This window comes from Bombina bombina, chromosome 6, assembly GCF_027579735.1.
Source record: "Bombina bombina isolate aBomBom1 chromosome 6, aBomBom1.pri, whole genome shotgun sequence".
Classification (NCBI taxonomy): Eukaryota; Metazoa; Chordata; class Amphibia; order Anura; family Bombinatoridae; genus Bombina; species Bombina bombina.
The window spans coordinates 3,335,601-3,362,252 of record NC_069504.1 but is presented as its reverse complement, the minus strand read 5'-3'; the positions used below and the strand labels follow the sequence as shown (position 1 = coordinate 3,362,252).

The 26,652-nt window shown below is 41.9% G+C and overlaps 1 protein-coding gene across 1 annotated transcript in view; it reads left to right on the top strand.

Moving 5' to 3' along the window:
- The window catches only part of LOC128662504 (hematopoietic lineage cell-specific protein-like), a 783,082-nt gene that overhangs the window by 662,539 nt on the left and 93,891 nt on the right, over positions 1-26,652 (top strand).

Sequence of the window (26,652 nt, the reverse complement as noted above, 5' to 3'; positions counted from 1 at the left end):
ATCCATAGCCCTTCCCAGGTAAAATGTGCACTTGTCCACCAATCCCCTAGTCTACAGTTAGCTGCTCGTTGTGGATCCATAGCCCTTCCCAGGTAAAATGTGCACTTGTCCACTGATCCCCTGGTCTACAGTGAGCTGACCTTGTAGATCCACAGCCCTCCCATGGTTAAATATGCACTTGTCCATCAATCCCCTAGTCTACAGTGAACTGCTGCTGTTGATCCGTAGCCCTTTGACATGCCACAATAGAATTACCTTACTTAGCAGATAACAACTTAAACACAAGACACACTTGGCTTTTCTTATCACCTAGGCGTCTGCTCTCTGAAGGTGATTAAACAATGGAATGTTTATCACTAACTTTAATGACAGTACACAATAGCTGAGGCTAGTAACCTTGTCGTTAGAGAATAGCTTCTTAAAGCTGAACACAGTTAACTCTTTAGTTCTGACCGAAGGGTCTGTCACATATACATAGCACACAATACAGCCTATGGACAACCATTCTTACATTATAGTCCAGAAGTGGCTAGGTTTGCCACACCCTGGTCTACCGTGTGCGGCTCATTGTGGATCCACAGGTAAAATGTAGACTTATCCATCAATCTGCTGCTCTACAGTGAGCTGCTCCTTGCGGATCCACAGCTCTCCTCAGGTAAAATGTGGATTTATCCATCAATCTGCTGGTCTACAGTGAGCAGCTCCTTGTGGATCCATAGCCCTTCCCAGGTAAAATGTGCACTTGTCCACCAATCCCCTAGTCTACAGTTAGCTGCTCGTTGTGGATCCATAGCCCTTCCCAGGTAAAATGTGCACTTGTCCACTGATCCCCTGGTCTACAGTGAGCTGACCTTGTAGATCCACAGCCCTCCCATGGTTAAATGTGCACTTGTCCATCAATCCCCTAGTCTACAGTGAACTGCTGCTGTTGATCCGTAGCCCTTACCAGGAAAAATGTGCACATGTTCCCCTGTGTAGCAGAGGGCACTATTAAAATACTCCCAATAACCGGACGGAACACAGTTTGGGAGTCAATAACTCACGACCCAGCCAGTTTTCAGGTTTAAAACAGAATGACATTTATTAAAAGGCTATGCCTAGTATTTATGCAGATCTGACCCCAGCTGGGGGGTTGAAAGAATCTTGTACATTAGATAGAGAGCAAACGCCCTTTGACATGCCACAATAGAATTACCTTACTTAGCAGATAACAACTTAAACACAAGACACACTTGGCTTTTCTTATCACCTAGGCGTCTGCTCTCTGAAGGTGATTAAACAATGGAATGTTTATCACTAACTTTAATGACAGTACACAATAGCTGAGGCTAGTAACCTTGTCGTTAGAGAATAGCTTCTTAAAGCTGAACACAGTTAACTCTTTAGTTCTGACCGAAGGGTCTGTCACATATACATAGCACGCAATACAGCCTATGGACAACCTTTCTTACATTATAGCCCAGAAGTGGCTAGGTTTGCCACAATGCTCCCCCAGAACCAAGCCGGCATACACAGTCTGATCCCAACGGATCAGCTTGGGGATGTCCGGGGAAGTACTCACAGATCACTTTTCAAGTCCAGTTTGTCTGGACAACCCGTCGGCGTTACCGTTTTGTTTCCCTGGGCGGTAATGGATTGTAAAGTCAAAGGGCTGCAGCGCCAAACTCCAGCGCAGCAGCCTGGCATTGTCCCCGGCCACACGGTTCAGCCACACCAACGGGTTGTGATCTGTGAGTAAGGAAAAAGGTTGTCCATACAGGTACGGCTGCAACTTTTTGAGGGCCCACACCATGGCCAGGCATTCTTTTTCGATGGCGGCGTAGCTTACTTCACGGGGCAACAACTTTCAGCTCAAGTAAGCTACGGGGTGTTCTCCGCCATATGCTCCAACTTGGCTCAGCACTGCCCCCACTCCAAACATCGAAGCGTCTGTGTGAACAAGAAATCTTTTAGTGGGATCGGGTGCAGCAAGTACAGGCGCATTAGTTAGAGCAGTCTTTAGTTGTTGGGTCACCTCTCCGGTAAACTGGGTGCCCCTATCCGATATTATCTCCTGGGGGAACCCTACCCGGGAAAATATTTTTATTAAGGCTTCAGCTACCGTCTCTGCATGGATGTTGGAGAGAGCAATGGCCTCAGGGTACCTAGTGGCGTAGTCCACCACGGTTAAAATGTACCTCTTCCCGGAGGGACTGGGCTTGGGTAGTCACAGGGTTAACATCAGCGGAACCCATGGTAGCATAGGCAGAAACAAGGGGGGCCAAGTCATTTCCAAGGAGAACATCAGCAGGTAAGTCCTTCTTGACCCCCACATTCACAGGTCTAGCGCCCACTCCCCAATCCAAATGTACCCTGGTAACAGGTAGGCGGAACACAGTGCCCCCTGCTACCCTCACAGCCACAGTGTCTCCAGTGTGCTGTTTTTCAGACACCAAGTTCTTTTGAAGCAAGGTCATGGTAGCACCAGTATCCCGTAGACCACTGACCTCCTTCCCATTCACTTTAACCAGTTGCCGGTTATTCCGGTGGGCAGATTGCACGGGGTCTGCTTCATGTAGGCTGCCCCAGCATTCTGGCGCCTCTACGTAGCGGGCCGCAGGCTGAGGATTATGTGGGATTCCGCCGGCGGTCTTCTCCAGGACTGTGCTTGGTTCGCTGCGTTTAGGGGACACTCTGGTCTTTTGTGCCCTAGTTGCTTACATCCAAAGCACCGAATAGGTTGTGAGTAGCACCGCGAATTGAACCGGGCTCTCTGAGGGTAGTTCGTGGCCGGAGGCCGTGTGGTATAGCGGTGCGCCGGGGGTTGGTAACTGGCAGCTGCTCGGGTGACTGGGGGTCTGTACTCCACTCTAGCAGTGGGCAATCGGTATACTGCTCCCCCTGCCACTTGTACTGCCACGGATCCGCCAGTGTGTGCTGTATCCGGCACCAAATGGGGAGCTATCAGGGTTAAAGTAGCTCCCGAATCCCGAAGTCCCTGGACCTCCTTCCCCTCTACGGTCACCAGCTGGTGGTGAGTTTGCCGGTTATCGGTGGCCCGGACCGACATCACCTCATGCAGAATTCCCAGGGGTTCCTCGGCTTGGGTGCTCAACACCTCATGAGCGGCTGGCTCCGTTTGGTAATGATGAGCAGCCGCCCTTGGGGCCAGGTTCTGTCTGACCTGGTTCCAAGCTTGTCTGCTCCGATTTTGGGTGCACTCACGTGCCATATGTCCCCACTGCTTGCAGGTGTGGCATTGTATATTCGCCCGTCCGTTGTATCGTGAGGGGGGTGGTGGATTCCCTGGGGCTGGGCGAAAAGTTACCGCTGTGGGGTTGTTAGGCTGTAGAGGACTGGGCTGTCCCGTAGGTCGAGTGTACGTCTTAGGCAGTAGTCCATAGTGCTTCCTGGCATCAAAATGCTGGTCTGCTAATCTGGCTGCTTCGGTTAAGGTGAGGGGTTTTCGATCTCTCACCCATTCTTGGGCTTCTGGGGACAAGCCGTTAAAGAATTGCTCCAACAGCATCAGTTGTCACAATTATTCCATGGTGGTAGCTTGGCTGGCCTGTATCCACCCTTGAGATGCTTGATCCAGCTTGTGGGCCCACTCTGCATGTGAATCTCTTTCTGGCTTGCGCAGGCCTCTAAACTTGCGCCGGTATGCCTCTGGGGTAATGGCATATCTTTCCAAGATCGCTCTCTTCACTTTAGCGTAATCCTTGCTGTCCTCCCTGGGTACAGCGCGATACGCTTCCGCTGCCCTACCGGCTAGCTTGCCTGCTAGCACCGGCACCCATACGGACTGCTCCAAATCATGTAACTCGCACAGTCTCTCAAAATCCTGTAAATACCCATCGATCTCATCCTTCTCCTCACAAAACATTTTAAAGGCATGGTATGGGATTTTGGGTCTTACTGGGTTGCTGAGTGCTTCCGAAATGGATTCTGCTCGTGAGGATGTATTCCGCGGACTGTGTGCCATCACGTACTCCTGCACATCTGCCATTACCACGGATAGCATGTCCCGTGGTACAGGTTGGGGTAAAAATTCCAGCCTGGTCCTCATTTCCCTCTGGTATAGGGTCTCCTCCATGGCTGCTGGAGGCGTAGCGCTGCAAGCTCTGTCTCCCTCCATCAGCTCGGCAATTAATATAGCCTTGGGTTTGCTGCTGGCTATCTTTCCCCTGGCTTCTAGCAGTTCCTTTAACGTTTGTCTCTTTAGCTTAGAATAATCCGTCTCCATTCACTTCGGTAGTCGGTTCTTTCGCTGTATTCTGCTTTGCCATTCCCTTTTCTTATTCGGCAGTTACAATTGCACGAATTGCGCTTTTCGGCTGTAAGGTCGGATCCCAACGCTTGCCACCAATTGTAGCGGAGGGCACTATTAAAATACTCCCAATAACCGGACGGAACACAGTTTGGGAGTCAATAACTCACGACCCAGCCAGTTTTCAGGTTTAAAACAGAATGACATTTATTAAAAGGCTATGCCTAGTATTTATGCAGATCTGACCCCAGCTGGGGGGTTGAAAGAATCTTGTACATTAGATAGAGAGCAAACGCCCTTTGACATGCCACAATAGAATTACCTTACTTAGCAGATAACAACTTAAACACAAGACACACTTGGCTTTTCTTATCACCTAGGCGTCTGCTCTCTGAAGGTGATTAAGCAATGGAATGTTTATCACTAACTTTAATGACAGTACACAATAGCTGAGGCTAGTAACCTTGTCGTTAGAGAATAGCTTCTTAAAGCTGAACACAGTTAACTCTTTAGTTCTGACCGAAGGGTCTGTCACATATACATAGCACACAATACAGCCTATGGACAACCATTCTTACATTATAGTCCAGAAGTGGCTAGGTTTGCCACACCCTGGTCTACCGTGTGCGGCTCATTGTGGATCCACAGGTAAAATGTAGACTTATCCATCAATCTGCTGCTCTACAGTGAGCTGCTCCTTGCGGATCCACAGCTCTCCTCAGGTAAAATGTGGATTTATCCATCAATCTGCTGGTCTATAGTGAGCAGCTCCTTGTGGATCCATAGCCCTTCCCAGATAAAATGTGCACTTGTCCACCAATCCCCTAGTCTACAGTTAGCTGCTCGTTGTGGATCCATAGCCCTTCCCAGGTAAAATGTGCACTTGTCCACTGATCCCCTGGTCTACAGTGAGCTGACCTTGTAGATCCACAGCCCTCCCATGGTTAAATGTGCACTTGTCCATCAATCCCCTAGTCTACAGTGAACTGCTGCTGTTGATCCGTAGCCCTTCCCAGGAAAAATGTGCACATGTTCCCCTGTGTAGCAGAGGGCACTATTAAAATACTCCCAATAACCGGACGGAACACAGTTTGGGAGTCAATAACTCACGACCCAGCCAGTTTTCAGGTTTAAAACAGAATGACATTTATTAAAAGGCTATGCCTAGTATTTATGCAGATCTGACCCCAGCTGGGGGGTTGAAAGAATCTTGTACATTAGATAGAGAGCAAACGCCCTTTGACATGCCACAATAGAATTACCTTACTTAGCAGATAACAACTTAAACACAAGACACACTTGGCTTTTCTTATCACCTAGGCGTCTGCTCTCTGAAGGTGATTAAACAATGGAATGTTTATCACTAACTTTAATGACAGTACACAATAGCTGAGGCTAGTAACCTTGTCATTAGAGAATAGCTTCTTAAAGCTGAACACAGTTAACTCTTTAGTTCTGACCGAAGGGTCTGTCACATATACATAGCACACAATACAGCCTATGGACAACCATTCTTACATTATAGTCCAGAAGTGGCTAGGTTTGCCACACCCTGGTCTACCGTGTGCGGCTCATTGTGGATCCACAGGTAAAATGTAGACTTATCCATCAATCTGCTGCTCTACAGTGAGCTGCTCCTTGCGGATCCACAGCTCTCCTCAGGTAAAATGTGGATTTATCCATCAATCTGCTGGTCTACAGTGAGCAGCTCCTTGTGGATCCATAGCCCTTCCCAGGTAAAATGTGCACTTGTCCACCAATCCCCTAGTCTACAGTTAGCTGCTCGTTGTGGATCCATAGCCCTTCCCAGGTAAAATGTGCACTTGTCCACTGATCCCCTGGTCTACAGTGAGCTGACCTTGTAGATCCACAGCCCTCCCATGGTTAAATGTGCACTTGTCCATCAATCCCCTAGTCTACAGTGAACTGCTGCTGTTGATCCGTAGCCCTTCCCTGGAAAAATGTGCACATGTTCCCCTGGTCTACCGTGTGCTGCTCATTGTGGATCCACAGCTCTCCCCAAATGAAATGGGCACTTGTCCATCAATCCCCTGGTCTAAAGTGAGCTGCTATCTGTGGATTCGCAGCTGTCCCCATTTGAAATCTAGACTTGCCCACCATTCCCTAGAGCTGTTACTGATTTAGTCAGTGGACATATACCTGTACACCATAAATAAATCTGTTTCCTTTTGCTAATATGGAGATTAGAGAAACTATTCCTAAGGTGGATTGTTCCTTTTTTTAATGATACTTTGGATAGATAACTTGAGGGTTTTCATAGACGTTCTTTCTTTCATAGAAACATAGAATTTGACAGTGGATAAGAACCAAAAAGGCCCATCAAGTGTACCCATATTACATGTTACATATTTCTTAGAATAACCTTATGCATGTCCCAGGCATTTTTTTTTTTGGTTTTTCAAAAAAAAACTTTATTTAATGTCAAATAAACATACATTCAGCAAATAAACATTGAGTATGGTTTAGATTCATTAACAGGTTAGTCTGCTTAAGTAGAGATGTCATAGTCCACATGGAATAAGTCAACGTTGGCAGAAAGGTAATACATCACGTGCTTGACAATCATGGGATATAATAACAATAATAAATTATAAGGATAAGCACAAACAAAAAAGGAAAAACAAAAGCAATAAGCAGTGTCAATGCATGCAATGTTGTTATGAGGATATAACGAGGTCAATTGAAATAGTTTAACATATTGCAATACAATATAGAAATTTATACCTGGCATCTAAATTCCCTTAATATGTAAAGAGGATTTCTGATAGTGGAGCTAATAAGTTATGTGGGCTTTAGGGAGTTACGGTATTCTTCCCATAGGAGACGGATTGAGAGAAATTCATCTAATTTCTTGCGTCTCAGATAATGATATTGTTCAAGTTCTATACTCATAGTGATCCTGTCCCTCCAGAATTGTATGGACGGTAGAGTAAGCTGTTTCCAATAGTATGGGATGTAACGTTTAGCTGTATTTATCATAATGTTTAATAATTTAAGTCGTAATAAACACTTCAAGGGAGGAAAGATGTTAAACAAAAATACCCATGGTTGAAATGGTACCGAGATCCCAACTACCAGTTCTATCTCATTCCTTATGAGTGACCAATATTGTTTAGCTACAGGGCAAGTCCACCAGATATGCGTGATGGTCCCTCTAACTAAGCACCCCCTCCAGCAGTCAGAGTGATAATTTGGTATCATTTTACCCAACCTGTCTGGGATATAGTACCACCTGCTAAGGAGTTTCATGTTCATTTCAGTAATGGATATAGAGGATGCAGAGGAGCTCATGTGTTGGTAGATTTATTGCCACAATTTTGGTGGTTGGTGTTTTTCAAGTTCTGCCTCTCACTTCACTGCATATGATGGAGGATTACTGTACTGGTGTGAAATGAGTAGTTTATAAGATAAAGAAAGAAGTCCCGAGTGTGGGTATGGCATGTAGCATAATGTCTCAAATGGTGTCAGTGATCTAAAGATATCTTTTTTGCTTGGGTGAGTCAGGAGATAGTGTGATATTTGTTGAAATTTAAACCATCCTTGAGTTGTAGGGCCTAGAATATTAAAAATGTCCTCTTTAGCTTTAAGCTTGCTGTTTTGTATTAGTAGATAACAGGGTATTGTTCTATGTAATGTATGGTCCTTTGTGTCAAGTAATGTTAAATGCAAGGGGAAATTGGTGTTATTAGATAGAGGTGTTAAGGGAGATCTTGGAGTTGAGATAGTTTTATATTTTTTTAGGATTTTATTCCATATTCTAAAAGTCTCGTACATGGGAGAGTGGACGTTGGAGTACATTTTGTCATGTGGGTTTATAAGCCAGCATTTTCCTCCTATGTGGTCACAATCAACAAGGTCTCTCTCTAGCGATACCCATTCTTTGTGATTTGTGTGTTTGCATGAATCTGTAATTCTGTTTAGAAATGTTGCATATCGGTATAGCATGATGTCTGGGGCTCCCAGACCTCATTGTAATTTGTGTCTATATAAAATGTTTGTGGAGACCCTAGGGCATTTATTATTCCATATGAATGCATTAATGTGTTTTTGTAGAGTATATATTGTGGTGTCTGGGATCGGTATAGGAAGTGTTTGCCGTACATATAGGATTTTAGGGAGTATCATCATCTTAACCAGGACAGAGGCCTATGGGCCCAAGATTGTAATGTGGAGATAATATGAGTCTTGAGAGGGTCAAAGTTTAGAGTGGCTAGTTTATTTAAGTGCGGAGGGAGATTTATGCCTAAGTATTTTAGCACTGTGGGTTGGTGTTGGAAGTGGTGTAATTTGAGTAATTCTAAGTTTTCTTGTGACATTCCAATGCTCAGGAATTCTGATTTGGAATAGTTTATGTGAAAATTAGAGAAATTGCCATAAGTCGTCAATAGGGTCATCAGGGAAGGAATGGAGGTATCTAGGTTTGTTAAGGTAAGGATGATATTGTCTGCATACAGGGAGGTTTTATATTCTATTTGTTTGACATTAATGCCTGTAATGGTGTGGGAGGATCGTATATATGTCGCCAAGACCTCCATTGCCAAGATGAATAGAGTAGGCGACAGAGGGCATCCTTACCTGGTGCCGTTATTAATGTAAAATGGTTGTGATAGAGAATCATTCATTTTAATTTTGGCTGTAGGGGTGTTGTAAAGAGCAAAGATCTTATGGATAAATTCAGTATCAAACCCAAACCTAGTGAGGGTACAGGATAGAAATGTCCAATTTAAGTGGTCGAAAGCTTTTTCAGCATCCATGGAGAGTATAACCGAGGGGATATGATGTTTAGTGACATGGTCTATAAGATTAATGATTTTGGTAGTGTTGTCCCTGGCCTTGCGGTGGGGTGTGAAGCCTACCTGATTCATATATATCAAACCAGGAAGTACCCTGGTCAGACGGGTCGTGAGGATCTTGGCGTACAGTTTGACATCAATATTTAATTGTGATATAGGGTGGAAATTTGATGGTGTCATAGGCGGTTTGCCAGGTTTTGGCAACACCACATGTGCCTCTAGCATGGAGGGGGAGAATTGAGCTCCATTAGTGATTTTGCTAAAAATTGTTGTGAGATGCGGGGCAAGAATTCCTTGGAATGTACTGTAGTATTTTGTGGAGAAGCCATCAGGGCCTAGACTTTTTCCCTGTTTGAGTGTTTGAATAGCTTTAACCACCTCCTGTATAGTGATGGGGGTATTTAGGTCTTTCAATTGTTCTTTTGTAAGAGTGGGGAGGGGACAATCTTGTATGAATTGTTCTAACTTGTGTTTATTATGTGTGACTTTGTTTAATGGTGCTATGTTGTACAGTTCCGAGTAGTAGGCATGGAATGCCTTGAGGATATCTGAGGTTGTGTTTTATGGCAGTGTGTGTGGCGGGCGGAGTTCATAGATGTTTGATTTGAGTTTCTTTTTCTTCAAGGCTATTTGCCAGGTATTTGCCAACTCTGTTACTTTCAAAATAGAATAGACTATTAGTTTTGTTATGGAGGGTTTAATATTCAATTTGCAGAAATTCCTCTAGGGCCCTTCTAGTGTTTGTGAGCTCTAGCAGGGGAGTGGGGTCTAGTGGGGATTGTTTGAGTTGGTAGTCTAGATCTGAGAGTTTAGAAGTTAAGTCATCATAAGTTTTCTTTTGTGTTTGTTTTAATCTAGCCTTTAGTTTTATAAATTCACCCCTAAGCGCACATTTGTGTGCCTCCCACACAGTGAACTGATTAGATACTGATGGTACATTGATATGGAAATATTCTTCTAAAATGTTGTTTAGTTTAGTAACTGTGTCCACATTATTTAGCAGTGTGTCGTCCAGTTTCCATAGGAAAGGGCTAGATGAATGTTCCGGCCAATTGATATAGAGAAGGACTGCTGAGTGGTCCGACCAAAAAGTGGGAGAGATTTCATATTTGTGTATTTGTGATAGTCCTGATTTGTTAGTAAAGAGATAGTCTGAGATAGTCTATATGACTAAAAGATTTATTGGGGTGGGAGTAAAATGTATAATCCCTTTCAACAGGGTGTAGGAAGCGCCAATTGTCATACATTTTGTGTAGTCTAAAGTTTTTCCAGAGATATGTGAGAAATTTAGTGTTGGATTTGATTTGGGGATTATTGCTGTCTAAGTGCGGCTGTAGAGGAAGGTTAAAATATCCTCCTACATATACTGGTCCCTTGGATATATCTAATATATGGTTAAACATCTTCACAAAGAATGGTTTTTGCTTTATATTAGGGGCATAGATGTTCACTAAAGTTATAGGCCTGCCGTACAGGAGACCCACCAGACCCATAAATCGGGCCTTCTGTATCCGATACCTTTTGTATGAGTGTGAATGGTAGTGATTTCCTAAAAAGTATACTAACACCACAATTTTTGGTAGTTCCTGAGCTATGATAATGTTGGGTGTACACCTGCCCTAAGTATTTAGGTTGATGGTTTCTTCTGAAATGTGTTTCTTGTAGAAATAAGATATCAGCCTGGAGTTTTGCCATGTCAGATAGTGCTTTAGAGCGCTTACATTGGGAATTGAGCCCTTTGGCATTTTGAGTTAGAATGATTAATGGACATGGTGGTTTGGGGACGTTAGGCATCCTGTACTGCATAGGAAGCATGAAAATGAAATTGGTGGATTCATTTAATTAAAAAGTTGGGTATGTCATGCTTGTTCCCTGATATCTCTTCTGCATTATATGGTAAAAACATTGCATTATAATCACATGCAAGAGTAACATGACACTGTAACAAATTACAATAAACAGTAACATTAGAAAATACAAAAAACACAAACAATGAAAACACGTCTCTAAGTCTAAAATTAGACATTAAAAGAGAAAAAGAGGGGGGTAATAATGTAGTGGCCTCTATTGTTGACCTTATAATTTTTTCTCTATACCATTTTGCTGACAAAAGACAGCTCTACGGATATATTAGTGTCCTGGAAGTCTTTAAATGTAAAGCGAGGAGAATATTCTATCACGCTAGGATGATGGAAGAGGTGCTAAGGGGAAACAGATGTGATATGCTTTGAAAAACTATACATATTACCTGAGGTTTCAAATGTCTCGTAATTAGCGAGTAGGAAGAATTCCTAGATTAGTCATCCTCAGAGTTGGATGACCGAGGGGATCTTGTGGTCGTGGTTCATTCTTTGAGTTCCCACATTCTTACGTGTCCCCTTAGTCTGCCATTTGGAGAAGACTGAGTCTGATCTTTTAGGTGTAGTTCTGGGGAGCTCTGAAGTCAGCTGTGGATCTGTAACTAGGTCTAGGCCTAGTTCCTTACCAAATTATGTCATGTCTTCGGGTGAAGTGCAAATGAACCTTTTGTTGTCCTGGAGAACCATAATTTGTACCTGGAATCATCATCTGTACCAAATTTTTTTGTTGCGCAGTATGGTTGTCAGGGGGTTGAATTCCTTTCTGCGTTGCAAGGTTCTTGTCGAGAGGTCCTGGTAAAACTGTATGACATTTCCTCTGAACCTTATGGGTTGTTGACGTCTGGATTGAGAGAGCAACATTTCTTTTTCCAAAAAGTTTTTAAACCTGATGATAATATCTCTCGGAGGCGCCGTATCAGGAGGTCTATGGCACAGGGCTCTGTGTGCTTGCTCTAACCCATAGGATATCAGCAGTGTACGATGATTCTTTAATAGTAGTGAACAGGGTTTGGAGATACGCAGGGTAGTCTCTAGGTAGGATAGATTCTAGGATTCCTTAGAGTCGCAGGTTTTTCCTCCTGCTCCTATTCTCCAGATCATCAATTTTGTCTCAGGGTATTAATTACTTCTTGGTGTGAGGATGTATTTTCTTCGAGTCTCACAATATCTTCCCTTATCTCCTCGCTTTTCATTTCCAACATTTCTACTCTTGAGCCTAAAGTATGGAGATCTTGTCTCAATTCAGCCAGCTCCTCTCTCAGGCAAGTCTTAAAGATGTCTGTAATTTCTTGCTTAGAAGCAAAATGGGACAGCATGGCTGTAGGTATCTGAGCCGTATCTGACAGAGGGCTGAGCAATGCTTTTTTTAACCTGCCTGATGAAACAACTAGTTGTAGTCGAGAAACACGTTGCAATCTAATAAAGCGTTTATATTTATTATACCTTCTGGGAAGTTGTTGGATTCATTTGCAGCTGCAGCTGATATCTTTATACACACCGAATTGATGACAAGCCGGTTCCCGCAGCGGTTCGTGGAACAGTTGACTAGCCGCTTTTAAGAGCTAGACTGCCAGTGAGCACTGGTCACAGCACAGTGCATCTTAGTCTGGTAAGCCTTTATTTACCGTACCCCTATACTCCTTTACATAGGACATACCACACTATGAGGTGCCCTCTTTTTGTTTTAACCAATGTGGGTGCTTGTGTTCGGGGCTCAAGAGATGAATTGCCCCTACTGGTGAGGTTAGCAGGTGGTGAGGACTGATCAGCAGCGCTGAAGTAGGTTGGCATAGTGTGAGTTTTGTTAGTTGCTTGTTTTGTCAGTCTCTCTGGCTTTGGTGGTTTCTTTGCTACCATTTTTAGCATTATTGAAGTGTGATTTGTGGGTAGTGTTTAATTGTAGTTGTTCCTCACAAAAGAGACACCCTCTAGCGACACCTTTACAGTGTGATCTCAAGGAGACTGAGCTGGATAATATAGGCACTTAGCGTGTTGTTGTATATCAATGGCCTATTAAAGTAGCCTATAACAGCCGGTTCTAAAATACACACTCTAGCCTGTATAAATGCAGAAAAGTTTGATTTATCTATAACAATGTGTGATGTGCCTTTTATAATTTAAGGAGTGCAGATCGTAACCCTTATACGTTGTATAGGTTCTCTGTAGAATCCTATCAGCCAATCGGAATTGAAGGGACGCCATCTTGGATGACGTCACTTAAAGGTACCGTCATTCGTTGTTAGTCGTCGGGAAGAAGAGGATGGCTCTGCGTCAGCTCCGGATGGATGAAGATTGAAGACGCCGCTTGGATGAAGACTTCAATCGGATGGAAGACTTCTTCAGCACCCCTTGGATGATGACTTCTGCCACTCCGGATCTCCTCTTCGGTTCCATCGGTGGTCGGCTGGCTGAAAATGGCTAAAGGTAGGATGATCTTCAGGGGGGTAGTGTTAGGTTTATTTAAGGGGGGTTTGGGTTAGAGTAGGGGTATGCGGGTGGTGGGTTTTAATGTTGGGGGGGGTTGTATTTTTATTTTACAGGCAAAAGAGCTGTTTTCTTTGGGGCATGCCCCGCAAAAGGCCCTTTTAAGGGCTGGTAAGGTAATAGACCTGGTAACTTTTTAATGTAGAATAGGGTAGGGCATTTTCTTTTATTTTGGGGGGCTTTGTTATTTTATTAGGGGGCTTAGATTAGGTTAAGTAGCTTAAAATTGTTGTAATATTTTTGAAATGTTTGTAAATTATTTTTTTTATTTTTTGTAACTTAGATTTTTTTATTTTTTGTACTTTAGTTAGTTTATTTAATTGTATTTAATTGTAGTTATTTGTAGCTAATTTATTTAATTAATTTAATGATAGTGTAGTGTTAGGTTTAATTGTAACTTAGCTTAGGATTTATTTTACATGTAATTTTGTATTTCTTTTAGCTAGGTAGTTATTAAATAGTTAATAACTATTTAATAACTATTCTAACTAGCTAAAATAAATACAAAGTTACCTGTAAAATAAATATAAATCCTAAAATAGCTACAATGTAATTATTAATTATATTGTAGCTATATTAGGGTTTATTTTACAGGTAAGTATTTAGTTTTAAATAGGAATAATTTATTTAATTATAGTGTAGTGTTAGGTGTAATTGTAACTTAGGTTAGTTTTTATTTTACAGGTAAATTTCTCTTTATTTTAACTAGATAGCTATTAAATAGTTAATAACTATTTAATAGCTATTGTACCTAGTTAAAATAAATTGAAAGTTGCCTGTAAAATAAAAATAAATCCTAAGATAGCTACAATATAATTATTATTTATATTGTAGCTATATTAGGGTTTATTTTAAAGGTAAGTACTTAGTTTTGAATAGGATTAATTTAGTTAATAAGAGAAATATTATTTAGATTTATTTAATTAATATTTAAGTTAGGGGGTGTTAGGGTTAGTGTTAGACTTAGGTTTAGGGGTTAATAATTTTATTATAGTGGCGGCGGTGTAGGGGGGCAGGATAGGCGTTAATACATTTATTATAGGTTGCGGGGTTAATACATTTATTATAGGTTGCGGCGGTATAGGGGGGGCAGGATAGGGGTTAATACATTTATTATAGGTGGCGACGGTGTAGGGGGGGCAGATTAGGGGTTAATAAATTTAATCTAGGTTGCGGCGGGGTCCGGGAGCGGCGGTTTAGGGGTTAAACTATTTATTTAGTTGCGGCGAGGTCCGGGATCCGCAGGATAGGAGTTAATAACTTTATTATATGTGGCGGCGGTATGGGGGGGGGGGGGGGCAGGATAGGGGTTACTAGGTATAATGTAGGTGGCGGCAGTGTCCGGGAGCGGCGGTTTAGGGGTTAATACATTTATTATAGTTGCGGCGGGGTCTAGGAGCGGCGGTTTAGGGGTTAATAACTTTATTTAGTTGCGGGGGTCTCCAGGGGCGCCGGTATAGGGGGTAGAACAGTCTATTTAGTGTGGGTGCTTAGTTACAACTTGTCAATAAAGCTGTCAAAAAGCCGAAGAGCAGCGAGATCGGATGAGTGATAACTATCACAGTCCGCTGCTCATCGCCCCGTACTTGGTGCACGGCTTTTTGACAGATTTATTGATAACTTTGGTGAGATTTTTCAGGTCCACGGCGGCGATGTTAGGCGAGCTTAGGCGAGCTTAGGCGGGCGTATTGGGCCGGCGAAGGCAGGTAAAGTAGACACGTTGATAACTAGAGGCCAAAGTCTCTAAACTTAGTGGCATGGAAATTGAACGTTTAGTTCTCAGTCATAGAGGTTTCTCTGACTCTGTGATTAACACTATGATTTATGCCTGCAAGCCTGTTTCAAGGAAGATTTAACATAAGGTTTGAAAAACTTATATCTCATGGTATTCTCATGATAGAGGTTTGTCTGCCCATACTTTTAAAGGACAAATCTCGGCGCTCTCTGTTTTGTTTCACAGAAAGATTGCTAACCTTCCTGATACCCGCTGTTTTGTTCAGGCTTTAATTCGTATTAAACCTGTAATTAAACCTATTTCTTCTCCCTGGAGTCTTAATCTGGTATTGAAGATTCTAAAAGCTCTTCCTTTTGAGCCTATGCATTCTCTGGACATTAAACTTCTTTCTTGGAAAGTGTTATATCTTTTGGCCATCTCTTCTGCTAGAAGAGTTTCTGAGCTATCTGCTCTCTTGTGATTCTCCCTATCTGATTTTCCATCAAGATAAAGCTGCAGACTTCATTTAAATTTGTACATAAGGTTGTGAATTCTAACAACATCAATAGGGAAATTAGTCTTCCTTCTGTGTGTCCTAATCCTAAGAATGCTACTGAAAGATCTTTGGATTTTTTGGATGTAGTAAGAGCTTTGAATTACTATATTGAGACTACTAAGAATTTCAGACGGACTTCTAGTCTATTTGTTATTTTTTCCGGTTTCTCGAAAAGGTCACAAAGCCTCTGCAGTTTCATTAGCATCTTAGTTGAAGCTTTAAATTCACAAAGCTTATTTGGAGGCGGGGCAGTCTACTTGTTTGGTGCTTTATCCTTGTGATGTGTGAGCCTGTGTTGTGTCAGCTTTACACACTTGTTTAGTGCTTTATCCTTGTTATGTGTGAGCCTGTGTTGTGTCAGCTTTACACACTTGTTTAGTACTTTATCCTTGTGATGTGTGAGCCTGTGTTGTGTCAGCTTTACACACTTGTTTAGTGCTTTATCCTTGTGATGTGTGAGCTTGTGTTGTGTCAGCTTTACACACTTGTTTAGTGCTTTATCCTTGTGATGTGTGAGCTTGTGTTGTGTCAGCTTTACACACTTGTTTGGTGCTTTATCCTTGTGATGTGTGAGCCTGTGTTGTGTCAGCTTTACACACTTGTTTAGTGCTTTATCCTTGTGATGTGTGAGCCTGTGTTGTGTCAGCTTTACACACTTGTTTAGTGCTTTATCCTTGTGATGTGTGAGTCTGTGTTGTGTCAGCTTTACACACTTGTTTAGTGCTTTATCCTTGTGATGTGTGAGCTTGTGTTGTGTCAGCTTTACACACTTGTTTGGTGCTTTATCCTTGTGATGTGTGAGCCTGTGTTGTGTCAGCTTTACACACTTGTTTAGTGCTTTATCCTTGTGATGTGTGAGCTTGTGTTGTGTCAGCTTTACACACTTGTTTGGTGCTTTATCCTTGTGATGTGTGAGCCTGTGTTGTGTCAGCTTTACACACTTGTTTAGTGCTTTATCCTTGTGATGTGTGAGCTTGTGTTGTGTTATCTTTACACACTTGTTTAGTGCTTTATCCTTGTGATGTGTGAGCCTGTGTTGTGTCAGCTTTACACACTTGTTTAGTGCTTTATCCTTGTGATGTGTGAGCCTGTGTTGTGTCAGCTTTACACACTTGTTTAGTACTTTATCCTTGTGATGTGTGAGCCTGTGTTGTGTCAGCTTTACACACTTGTTTAGTGCTTTATCCTTGTGATGTGTGAGCCTGTGTTGTGTTATCTTTACACACTTGTTTAGTACTTTATCCTTGTGATGTGTGAGCCTGTGTTGTGTCAGCTTTACACACTTGTTTAGTGCTTTATCCTTGTGATGTGTGAGCTTGTGTTGTGTCAGCTTTACACACTTGTTTAGTGCTTTATCCTTGTGATGTGTGAGCTTGTGTTGTGTCAGCTTTACACACTTGTTTGGTGCTTTATCCTTGTGATGTGTGAGCCTGTGTTGTGTCAGCTTTACACACTTGTTTAGTGCTTTATCCTTGTGATGTGTGAGCCTGTGTTGTGTCAGCTTTACACACTTGTTTAGTGCTTTATCCTTGTGATGTGTGAGTCTGTGTTGTGTCAGCTTTACACACTTGTTTAGTGCTTTATCCTTGTGATGTGTGAGCTTGTGTTGTGTCAGCTTTACACACTTGTTTGGTGCTTTATCCTTGTGATGTGTGAGCCTGTGTTGTGTCAGCTTTACACACTTGTTTAGTGCTTTATCCTTGTGATGTGTGAGCTTGTGTTGTGTCAGCTTTACACACTTGTTTAGTGCTTTATCCTTGTGATGTGTGAGCTTGTGTTGTGTCAGCTTTACACACTTGTTTAGTACTTTATCCTTGTGATGTGTGAGCCTGTGTTGTGTCAGTTTTACACACTTGTTTAGTGCTTTATCCTTGTGATGTGTGAGCTTGTGTTGTGTCAGCTTTACACACTTGTTTAGTGCTTTATCCTTGTGATGTGTGAGCTTGTGTTGTGTCAGCTTTACACACTTGTTTGGTGCTTTATCCTTGTGATGTGTGAGCCTGTGTTGTGTCAGCTTTACACACTTGTTTAGTGCTTTATCCTTGTGATGTGTGAGCCTGTGTTGTGTCAGCTTTACACACTTGTTTAGTGCTTTATCCTTGTGATGTGTGAGTCTGTGTTGTGTCAGCTTTACACACTTGTTTAGTGCTTTATCCTTGTGATGTGTGAGCTTGTGTTGTGTCAGCTTTACACACTTGTTTGGTGCTTTATCCTTGTGATGTGTGAGCCTGTGTTGTGTCAGCTTTACACACTTGTTTAGTGCTTTATCCTTGTGATGTGTGAGCTTGTGTTGTGTCAGCTTTACACACTTGTTTGGTGCTTTATCCTTGTGATGTGTGAGCCTGTGTTGTGTCAGCTTTACACACTTGTTTAGTGCTTTATTCTTGTGATGTGTGAGCTTGTGTTGTGTTATCTTTACACACTTGTTTAGTGCTTTATCCTTGTGATGTGTGAGCCTGTGTTGTGTCAGCTTTACACACTTGTTTAGTGCTTTATCCTTGTTATGTGTGAGCCTGTGTTGTGTCAGCTTTACACACTTGTTTAGTACTTTATCCTTGTGATGTGTGAGCCTGTGTTGTGTCAGCTTTACACACTTGTTTGGTGCTTTATCCTTGTTATGTGTGAGCCTGTGTTGTCAGCTTTACACACTTGTTTAGTGCTTTATCCTTGTGATGTGTGAGCCTGTGTTGTGTCAGCTTTACACACTTGTTTAGTGCTTTATCCTTGTGATGTGTGAGCCTGTGTTGTGTCAGCTTTACACACTTGTTTAGTGCTTTATCCTTGTGATGTGTGAGCCTGTGTTGTGTCAGCTTTACACACTTGTTTAGTGCTTTATCCTTGTGATGTGTGAGCTTGTGTTGTGTCAGCTTTACACACTTGTTTAGTGCTTTATCCTTGTGATGTGTGAGCCTGTGTTGTGTCAGCTTTACACACTTGTTTAGTGCTTTATCCTTGTGATGTGTGAGCTTGTGTTGTGTCAGCTTTACACACTTGTTTGGTGCTTTATCCTTGTGATGTGTGAGCTTGTGTTGTGTCAGCTTTACACACTTGTTTGGTGCTTTATCCTTGTTATGTGTGAGCCTGTGTTGTGTCAGCTTTACACACTTGTTTAGTGCTTTATCCTTGTGATGTGTGAGCTTGTGTTGTGTCAGCTTTACACACTTGTTTAGTGCTTTATCCTTGTGATGTGTGAGCCTGTGTTGTGTCAGCTTTACACACTTGTTTAGTACTTTATCCTTGTGATGTGTGAGCTTGTGTTGTGTCAGCTTTACACACTTGTTTGGTGCTTTATCCTTGTGATGTGTGAGCTTGTGTTGTGTCAACTTTACACACTTGTTTAGTGCTTTATCCTTGTGATGTGTGAGCCTGTGTTGTGTCAGCTTTACACACTTGTTTAGTGCTTTATCCTTGTGATGTGTGAGCCTGTGTTGTGTCAGCTTTACACACTTGTTTAGTGCTTTATCCTTGTGATGTGTGAGCCTGTGTTGTGTCAGCTTTACACACTTGTTTGGTGCTTTATCCTTGTGATGTGTGAGCCTGTGTTGTGTCAGCTTTACACACTTGTTTAGTGCTTTATCCTTGTGATGTGTGAGCCTGTGTTGTGTCAGCTTTACACACTTGTTTAGTGCTTTATCCTTGTGATGTGTGAGCCTGTGTTGTGTCAGCTTTACACACTTGTTTAGTGCTTTATCCTTGTGATGTGTGAGCCTGTGTTGTGTCAGCTTTACACACTTGTTTAGTGCTTTATCCTTGTTATGTGTGAGCCTGTGTTGTGTCAGCTTTACACACTTGTTTAGTGCTTTATCCTTGTGATGTGTGAGTCTGTGTTGTGTCTTCTTTACACACTTGTTTGGTGCTTTATCCTTGTGATGTGTGAGTCTGTGTTGTGTCAGCTTTACACACTTGTTTAGTGCTTTATCCTTGTGATGTGTGAGCCTGTGTTGTGTCAGCTTTACACACTTGTTTAGTGCTTTATCCTTGTGATGTGTGAGCCTGTGTTGTGTCAGCTTTACACACTTGTTTAGTGCTTTATCCTTGTGATGTGTGAGCCTGTGTTGTGTTATCTTTACACACTTGTTTAGTACTTTATCCTTGTGATGTGTGAGCTTGTGTTGTGTCAGCTTTACACACTTGTTTAGTGCTTTATCCTTGTGATGTGTGAGCCTGTGTTGTGTCAGCTTTACACACTTGTTTAGTGCTTTATCCTTGTGATGTGTGAGCTTGTGTTGTGTCAGCTTTACACACTTGTTTAGTGCTTTATCCTTGTGATGTGTGAGCCTGTGTTGTGTCAGCTTTACACACTTGTTTAGTGCTTTATCCTTGTGATGTGTGAGCCTGTGTTGTGTCAGCTTTACACACTTGTTTAGTGCTTTATCCTTGTGATGTGTGAGCTTGTGTTGTGTCAGCTTTACACACTTGTTTAGTGCTTTATCCTTGTGATGTGTGAGCTTGTGTTGTGTCAGCTTTACACACTTGTTTAGTGCTTTATCCTTGTGATGTGTGAGCTTGTGTTGTGTCAGCTTTACACACTTGTTTAGTGCTTTATCCTTGTGATGTGTGAGCCTGTGTTGTGTCAGCTTTACACACTTGTTTGGTGCTTTATCCTTGTGATGTGTGAGCCTGTGTTGTGTCAGCTTTACACACTTGTTTAGTGCTTTATCCTTGTGATGTGTGAGTCTGTGTTGTGTCTGCTTTACACACTTGTTTGGTGCTTTATCCTTGTGATGTGTGAGCCTGTGTTGTGTCAGCTTTACACACTTGTTTAGTGCTTTATCCTTGTGATGTGTGAGCTTGTGTTGTGTCAGCTTTACACACTTGTTTAGTGCTTTATCCTTGTGATGTGTGAGCCTGTGTTGTGTCAGCTTTACACACTTGTTTAGTGCTTTATCCTTGTGATGTGTGAGCCTGTGTTGTGTCAGCTTTACACACTTGTTTAGTGCTTTATCCTTGTGATGTGTGAGCTTGTGTTGTGTCAGCTTTACACACTTGTTTAGTGCTTTATCCTTGTGATGTGTGAGCCTGTGTTGTGTCAGCTTTACACACTTGTTTGGTGCTTTATCCTTGTGATGTGTGAGCCTGTGTTGTGTCAGCTTTACACACTTGTTTGGTGCTTTATCCTTGTGATGTGTGAGCCTGTGTTGTGTCAGCTTTACACACTTGTTTAGTGCTTTATCCTTGTGATGTGTGAGCCTGTGTTGTGTCAGCTTTACACACTTGTTTAGTGCTTTATCCTTGTGATGTGTGAGCCTGTGTTGTGTTATCTTTACACACTTGTTTAGTGCTTTATCCTTGTGATGTGTGAGCTTGTGTTGTGTCAGCTTTACACACTTGTTTGGTGCTTTATCCTTGTGATGTGTGAGCCTGTGTTGTGTTATCTTTACACACTTGTTTGGTGCTTAATCCTTGTGATGTGTGAGCCTGTGTTGTGTTATCTTTACACACTTGTTTGGTGCTTTATCCTTGTGATGTGTGAGCCTGTGTTGTTTTATCTTTACACACTTGTTTGGTGCTTAATCCTTGTGATGTGTGAGCCTGTGTTGTGTTATCTTTACACACTTGTTTGGTGCTTTATCCTTGTGATGTGTGAGCCTGTGTTGTGTATCTTTACACACTTGTTTGGTGCTTTATCCTTGTGATGTGTGAGCCTGTGTTGTGTTATCTTTACACACTTGTTTAGTGCTTAATCCTTGTGATGTGTGAGCCTGTGTTGTGTCAGCTTTACACACTTGTTTAGTGCTTTATCCTTGTGATGTGTGAGCCTGTGTTGTGTCAGCTTTACACACTTGTTTAGTGCTTTATCCTTGTGATGTGTGAGCCTGTGTTGTGTTATCTTTACACACTTGTTTAGTGCTTTATCCTTGTGATGTGTGAGCTGTGTTGTGTCAGCTTTACACACTTGTTTGGTGCTTTATCCTTGTGATGTGTGAGCCTGTGTTGTGTTAGCTTTACACACTTGTTTGGTGCTTTATCCTTGTGATGTGTGAGCCTGTGTTGTGTCAGCTTTACACACTTGTTTAGTGCTTTATCCTTGTGTTGTGTCAGCTTTACACACTTGTTTAGTGCTTTATCCTTGTGATGTGTGAGCCTGTGTTGTGTCAGCTTTACACACTTGTTTAGTGCTTTATCCTTGTGTTGTGTCAGCTTTACACACTTGTTTAGTGCTTTATCCTTGTTATGTGTGAGCCTGTGTTGTGTCAGCTTTACACACTTGTTTAGTGCTTTATCCTTGTGATGTGTGAGTCTGTGTTGTGTCTTCTTTACACACTTGTTTGGTGCTTTATCCTTGTGATGTGTGAGTCTGTGTTGTGTCAGCTTTACACACTTGTTTAGTGCTTTATCCTTGTGATGTGTGAGCCTGTGTTGTGTCAGCTTTACACACTTGTTTAGTGCTTTTTCCTTGTGATGTGTGAGCCTGTGTTGTGTCAGCTTTACACACTTGTTTAGTGCTTTATCCTTGTGATGTGTGAGCCTGTGTTGTGTTATCTTTACACACTTGTTTAGTACTTTATCCTTGTGATGTGTGAGCTTGTGTTGTGTCAGCTTTACACACTTGTTTAGTGCTTTATCCTTGTGATGTGTGAGCCTGTGTTGTGTCAGCTTTACACACTTGTTTAGTGCTTTATCCTTGTGATGTGTGAGCTTGTGTTGTGTCAGCTTTACACACTTGTTTAGTGCTTTATCCTTGTGATGTGTGAGCCTGTGTTGTGTCAGCTTTACACACTTGTTTAGTGCTTTATCCTTGTGATGTGTGAGCCTGTGTTGTGTCAGCTTTACACACTTGTTTAGTGCTTTATCCTTGTGATGTGTGAGCTTGTGTTGTGTCAGCTTTACACACTTGTTTAGTGCTTTATCCTTGTGATGTGTGAGCCTGTGTTGTGTCAGCTTTACACACTTGTTTAGTGCTTTATCCTTGTGATGTGTGAGTTTGTGTTGTGTCAGCTTTACACACTTGTTTAGTGCTTTATCCTTGTGATGTGTGAACCTGTGTTGTGTCAGCTTTACACACTTGTTTGGTGCTTTATCCTTGTGATGTGTGAGCCTGTGTTGTGTCTTCTTTACACACTTGTTTAGTGCTTTATCCTTGTGATGTGTGAGTCTGTGTTGTGTCTTCTTTACACACTTGTTTGGTGCTTTATCCTTGTGATGTGTGAGCCTGTGTTGTGTCAGCTTTACACACTTGTTTAGTGCTTTATCCTTGTGATGTGTGAGCTTGTGTTGTGTCAGCTTTACACACTTGTTTAGTGCTTTTTCCTTGTGATGTGTGAGCCTGTGTTGTGTCAGCTTTACACACTTGTTTAGTGCTTTATCCTTGTGATGTGTGAGCCTGTGTTGTGTCAGCTTTACACACTTGTTTAGTGCTTTATCCTTGTGATGTGTGAGCTTGTGTTGTGTCAGCTTTACACACTTGTTTAGTGCTTTATCCTTGTGATGTGTGAGCCTGTGTTGTGTCAGCTTTACACACTTGTTTGGTGCTTTATCCTTGTGATGTGTGAGCCTGTGTTGTGTCAGCTTTACACACTTGTTTGGTGCTTTATCCTTGTGATGTGTGAGCCTGTGTTGTGTCAGCTTTACACACTTGTTTAGTGCTTTATCCTTGTGATGTGTGAGCCTGTGTTGTGTCAGCTTTACACACTTGTTTAGTGCTTTATCCTTGTGATGTGTGAGCCTGTGTTGTGTTATCTTTACACACTTGTTTAGTGCTTTATCCTTGTGATGTGTGAGTCTGTGTTGTGTCAGCTTTACACACTTGTTTGGTGCTTTATCCTTGTGATGTGTGAGCCTGTGTTGTGTTATCTTTACACACTTGTTTGGTGCTTAATCCTTGTGATGTGTGAGCCTGTGTTGTGTTATCTTTACACACTTGTTTGGTGCTTAATCCTTGTGATGTGTGAGCCTGTGTTGTTTTATCTTTACACACTTGTTTGGTGCTTAATCCTTGTGATGTGTGAGCCTGTGTTGTGTTATCTTTACACACTTGTTTGGTGCTTTATCCTTGTGATGTGTGAGCCTGTGTTGTGTTATCTTTACACACTTGTTTGGTGCTTTATCCTTGTGATGTGTGAGCCTGTGTTGTGTTATCTTTACACACTTGTTTGGTGCTTAATCCTTGTGATGTGTGAGCCTGTGTTGTGTCAGCTTTACACACTTGTTTAGTGCTTTATCCTTGTGATGTGTGAGCCTGTGTTGTGTCAGCTTTACACACTTGTTTAGTGCTTTATCCTTGTGATGTGTGAGCCTGTGTTGTGTTATCTTTACACACTTGTTTAGTGCTTTATCCTTGTGATGTGTGAGTCTGTGTTGTGTCAGCTTTACACACTTGTTTGGTGCTTTATCCTTGTGATGTGTGAGCCTGTGTTGTGTTATCTTTACACACTTGTTTGGTGCTTAATCCTTGTGATGTGTGAGCCTGTGTTGTGTTATCTTTACAAACTTGTTTGGTGCTTAATCCTTGTGATGTGTGAGCCTGTGTTGTTTTATCTTTACACACTTGTTTGGTGCTTAATCCTTGTGATGTGTGAGCCTGTGTTGTGTTATCTTTACACACTTGTTTGGTGCTTTATCCTTGTGATGTGTGAGCCTGTGTTGTGTTATCTTTACACACTTGTTTGGTGCTTTATCCTTGTGATGTGTGAGCCTGCGTTGTGTTATCTTTACACACTTGTTTGGTGCTTAATCCTTGTGATGTGTGAGCCTGTGTTGTGTTATCTTTACACACTTGTTTGGTGCTTTATCCTTGTGATGTGTGAGTCTGTGTTGTGTCTTCTTTACACTATTGTTTGGTGCTTTTTCCTTGTGATGTGTGAGCCTGTGTTGTGTCAGCTTTACACACTTGTTTAGTGCTTTATCCTTGTGTTGTGTCAGCTTTACACACTTGTTTGGTGCTTTATCCTTGTGTTGTGTGAGCTTTACACACTTGTTTGGTGCTTTATCCTTGTGATGTGTGAGCCTGTGTTGTGTCAGCTTTACACACTTGTTTAGTGCTTTATCCTTGTGATGCGTGAGCCTGTGTTGTGTCAGCTTTACACACTTGTTTAGTGCTTTATCCTTGTGATGTGTGAGTCTGTGTTGTGTCTTCTTTACACACTTGTTTGGTGCTTTATCCTTGCGATGTGTGAGTCTGTGTTGTGTCAGCTTTACACACTTGTTTGGTGCTTTTTCCTTGTGATGTGTGAGCCTGTGTTGTGTCAGATTTACACACTTGTTTAGTGCTTTATCCTTGTGATGTGTGAGCCTGTGTTGTGTCAGCTTTACACACTTGTTTGGTGCTTTTTCCTTGTGATGTGTGAGTCTGTGTTGTGTCAGCTTTACACACTTGTTTAGTACTTTATCCTTGTGATGTGTGAGCCTGTGTTGTGTCAGCTTTACACACTTGTTTAGTGCTTTATCCTTGTGATGTGTGAGCCTGTGTTGTGTCAGCTTTACACACTTGTTTGGTGCTTTTTCCTTGTGATGTGCGAGCCTGTGCTGTGTCAGCTTTACACACTTGTTTAGTGCTTTATCCTTGTGATGTGCGAGCCTGTGCTGTGTCAGCTTTACACACTTGTTTGGTGCTTTATCCTTGTGATGTGTGAGCCTGTGTTGTGTCAGCTTTACACACTTGTTTAGTGCTTTATCCTTGTGATGTGTGAGCCTGTGTTGTGTCAGCTTTACACACTTGTTTAGTGCTTTATCCTTGTGATGTGTGAGCTTGTGTTGTGTCAGCTTTACACACTTGTTTGGTGCTTTTTCCTTGTGATGTGCGAGCCTGTGCTGTGTCAGCTTTACACACTTGTTTGGTGCTTTATCCTTGTGATGTGTGAGTCTGTGTTGTGTCTTCTTTACACACTTGTTTGGTGCTTTATCCTTGTGATGTGTGAGCCTGTGTTGTGTTATCTTTACACACTTGTTTGGTGCTTTTTCCTTGTGATGTGTGAGCCTGTTTTGGGTCTCCTTTTGACAGGACAGTACTGTGGGTTGTATTGCCGGATTAGTATCATCCTGCTTTCTGTCCCTTCTTTTTCGTTAGGATCTTGTAGACTTCACTGCTTGGTATACTTTCCCAAATATGATGGACTCTCACCATCTGATAAATGAAAACTAAATTTAAGTGATAAGTTCATTTTTTGTTCAGAAGGCAGCGGTGCTACTTGTTTTGCTTTATGGTTTCTGCCATTGTGTTTCCGTCATCTTCTTGGCTACATGTATGACTTAGGATTCAGAGTGGGAGGGATAAAAACCTTGGTATGTTGGGGTGTTATTTGCCTCCTTCTAGTGGTCATTAGGGGAATACTCACACATTCATGGCTTGTGGATTCTCACCTTTATTAAAGAAATGAATTTATCCGGTAAGCATAAATTTAGGTTTTATTCTAATAAAAACCTGACAGTTGAGCTAACAGTTATATAAACAATACACTAGCAGTTTTAACTATTCATTCTGTTTTAAGACAAAATGCCACCTCTCATTTTCTAGACTAAAACAACTTTGCTAAACTCTCCGTATTGCTTATATCATTTTATCCTCCTTATTAACTTGTAGACCTGCAATATTTTTGTTCTGCAATATCTGTTTAAAAAAATGTACCCAAAACTGTACGTCACACAGTCCACACCAGATGAGCAGGAAGTTTCTATAAAAAGGAGAAATAATCTTTAGTGTCACCCATTCCTCTTTCTAAACTTTACTATATCTTATTTGTCCAGGGCTATTGTCTGACAATGAGCATTATTTAGCTTTTTTTTTCAGAATGTGTAATCTTGCGTTTATTGCTGTTAAATTTCATTTGCCATTACCGGTCCATTTCCATATTCTATTGCAGAACAATTACAAAGGGATCTTACCATTGCTGTTTATCAGCTAGAGCTACACAATATATGTATAAGGCCTAATATAAGCAGGAACAGGGACACTTTCTGTATTAGCACCTGATTATTTGGGGAAATCATTTGTAACGGCACCCCCAAGCATAAAAGGGCTAAACCGCCGTTTAGTAGAT